Genomic DNA, 3,791 nt, shown 5'->3' with positions numbered 1-3,791 from the left:
GGAAATCCGATTAACGCGGCAGACAGCGAAGACACCACACGACGGGTCAACGAAAGCACTGCGATCTAAGTCACGACAATGCCCGATCTCACGCAAGTCTCCCGACGTTCTCCGGGACGGACGGCGAAAGCCTAGACGAATGCATCACATCTGTGGAGAGCATGCGCGAAAGATGTTCATGGAGCGAGATGGCTATGCTCAACGCTGCAATCTCCAGGCTTCGCGGCCGCGCGTCAGCTTGGCATCGTACGGACGGCATAGGCCTGAAGGAATGGACAACCTGGATAACAGCACTGCGAAAGGAATTCGACAAACAGCTTCTGTTCTACGAGTGGGTCGAAAACGTCAACGCACGACGACAGAAGGAAGACGAAGCTCTTACCAACTACATGTACAGCCGACTGCAACGCATAAAACGCGGCAAGTACGCCCTCAGCGACGACAACATTGTGGATTGGTTAATTCAAGGCGTACGATCAGAAAACGCAAGACCCATGCTAGCGGCCTTCCACGATCTGAGAAAAGGCAACGTGTCGGAATTCATCATCTACGCCCGACAATTCGACAGGCGCATGACTACGACGAAAAGCGACGGCACTAGTGCGAAGCCATTCCCACGGACCGAGGCCGATTCACACGACGGTCCGTTCTCCCGCGGCCCGCGCACTACGTGGTCATGCGTCAGCACACTGAGAGGCGCGCTGGATGGATGGATGGCTGGCGGCCGACAGCGCGCCTCTCAAAGTCCTCACGGATGAACACGTAGTGCGCGGGCCGCGGGCGAACGGTCCGTCGTGTGAATCGGCCTTAAAGGTGGGTTCAGACGAGCGGACCGGATCGCGGATGGTCCGCACGCGTCAGCGCGGTTATCGTGACGCGTGACCAAGCTCCGGGAGACGGTCCGGACGTCGAGCATTCACACGAACGCAGCGGACAATCCGCGCGTCCTCTCGCCCACGGCGTGCTTGCGCTGTTTGCGTGGCTTCGAAAACTCAGCTGCCGAGAGTTTCAACATGAACGCCGAGAGAAAACGTCGTCTCGCCGCACTGGCTGTAGCCATTGAAGCGTCTGAGGACGAGGAGGAAGCTTTCGTGGCTAAAAACTGTTATGTTGGGCAAAGTCATGGTTGGAAAAAAAAGTGCTTGGGCTTGCAGGACCTGCTCTACGAGGGCCTACTTGAATGCGACCCGGAGAGTTCAAACGCTTGCTGCGGCTGAGTCCAGAGCAGTTTTACCAGATACTGGCTCACTGAGCGCCTTCTTTCCAAATTCACTCAAATTAGAAGAAACCACAAAGCAAAGCGCGCATTTACGCACACGCTCAAATACACAGTACGACGCAGTGCAGCATACACGGAGTGAACGCAGTGAGCGAAACACGGAAAGCAGGACACACAATGCCGCACTCGAGCTGCAAATTCGGCGAAAAGCGCGCCAAAACGAAAGGCGCCAGCACGGAGTAAAGCCGACTTCATTCAAGATAGCTGGCCAGACGAGCGCGCCTAGAAGTAAAAAAGAGCAAAAACAATCCCGGTCCGCGGCGGAGGCTCGGTCTGCGCGGACTGAAAAAGGCGCTCGTCTTTTTCACTCGGTCCACGATCCGGGCCCGGAAAAGTCTGCGCCGCCCGCTCAAGGTCGCTCAGAGCCGTGACGTTCCCGTCACGTGGCGCGCGGAGAGCGCTGACGCGCGCGGACCATCCGCGATCCGGTCCGCAGCAGTGAGAGACCATCACGGACCAGGCAAGCACACGCGACTTCCAGCAGACACCTGCGCTCGCTGCCTGCAAAGGGGCACCGCGCCCGGGATTGCTCGAGGCCCGACACACGCTCCGAGGAGGAGAAGGCAGCCGCTGCACGAAGGAAGGAAGAAAAAGCGACTCAGGAGAAACGAACCAACTGCATCGTGACAGCACGCTCAGAGGGAAACATAATTCTTGTACCGACGAAAATCAATGGCATAGAGACGATGGCCTTATGGGACACGGGATCAACTACGTCACTGGTCTCACTCACGTTCGCACAGAAACACAACTTCGATATCGTGCCAGACACGGACTGTGTACTGAAAGGCCCGTTCGGTGATTCAGCAGCACCTCTTGGAGCTACACAAGGACATATCACTATCGGGGATGCAAGCGCTACCGTGGATGTGAAAGTGGTCAAAAACTTGGCATATGAAGCCGTCATAGGTACAGACTGGCGAGAGTGTATCATGTTTGAATACATCCAACGATACACAGATGGAACTCATACGATCGAGTGGATAGCGAAGAACGGCACACAACAAAAACGACGAACAGAAGTCTACCGACAAGGCGTTCTGCAACAACCGAAGTGCAACGATCAAAGCAGGGCAACCACAACAGCAGTGTGTGGAACTGCCACCAAGAACAACTTCGACAGGCAAGTGAGTGCCAAACTTCCTTCACTGGATGAAGTACAACAGGAGACCTCTCAAATGCAACCGACAGACTTTACCGCCGAGGAAACAGAACAACTGAAGTCAGTGCTTATCAAGAACGTTGAAGTCTTTACAAACCCTGGCAACTAATTGGGTCTGTGCATGCACGCAGAGCACACAATTGACCTAATCGACGACAAACCAGTCCGTATGCAGCCTTATACGACGAGTGACGTAAACAGAAAATTCAGAAGGCAAGTGTCGTGTCCGGTCGCTGTGTTGAATGCAGCGAAAGACGCACACGGTACTTTAAGACTTCGTTTATTTAAAGCCGATGAGGGTGCGACCAGCGTCGACCGAGGCAGGAGCCGAACTGGCCGCCCGAAGAAAGGAGGGAGCGGAGAAGCGTCCACGGGAGGGAGTGGCTTCCCAAAACAGGAGGAGGGTGCGGGGGCGCACCATGGGGGGGCATCTGGCGACAGCGTGCGACGAAGGGCAAGTGGTCGTTAGGAGGAGGATGCGAGTGGTCGTTAGGAGGAGGATGCGGGGGCGCACACACACAAAAGCAATAAGGGGACACAACACTTCCTTCCCCCTTAGAAAGTTGCCTGGTATCGTGCAGGGGGTCGGCGCTCACGCGTGGAGGCGCGCTGGCTTTGTGCGCTCGGGGGAGAAACACTTGTAGGCTGGCTGTTGTTCGCTGTGTCTCCTAGGTCTGTCCTGGGCGAAGTCTCTTCTTCCGGGAAGAGGTGCCAGGCTATGTGGGAAGATGGTGCACGTGTTCTCTCCGCTGGCGGACAGCTCTCAGACGGCGTCGTAAATCTACGCAGCTGGTTGAGATGTCGGCGTGCTACTGTGCCATGTATGTTGACGAGCCAAGAGCGCAGGCCTATGCGTCTGACAATTGTAGCTTCCTCCAAGCGTGGCTTTTTCAGAAACTGTCGGGCGAGGACGCGCTGCCCCTCATTAAGCGTGCCGCAGCGCGGAATTGCTTTTTCTTCCCGGAACGTCTCTGCCTTTGGCTCGGGGAGGATGGCTGTGAGCTGGGTTCGCATTTCACGCTCGAACATCATTTTCGAGGGGGTCTCGCCTGTTGTGCTCTGAACCGTCGTGTGCTGCTTGAAGAGAAAGCGCGCAAGGCGGCGCTGCAGCGAGCCTGTCTGATCTCTTTCAAGGGCGCGTTTTAGCTCGGCTACGTAGCGCTCGGCTTGTCCGTTTGTCGCTGGGTGGTAGGGGGCCGATGTAACTGATGAGATCCCGTTGTCGCGATAAAACTTGAGGATCTCCGCAGACACAAACGGTGTTCCGTTGTCCGACACTACCTTGCGCGGCAGGCCGAACGTTGCAAATAGTGATCGGAGGTTGTCAATGACTGCTGCCGAAGTCGTCTG

Source organism: Amblyomma mixtum, chromosome 3 (genome assembly GCF_055824585.1).
Source record: "Amblyomma mixtum isolate Tamu chromosome 3, ASM5582458v1, whole genome shotgun sequence".
Taxonomy (NCBI): domain Eukaryota; kingdom Metazoa; phylum Arthropoda; class Arachnida; order Ixodida; family Ixodidae; genus Amblyomma; species Amblyomma mixtum.
The sequence above is the reverse complement of the archived record's forward strand: the minus strand, read 5'-3'. Positions refer to the sequence as shown.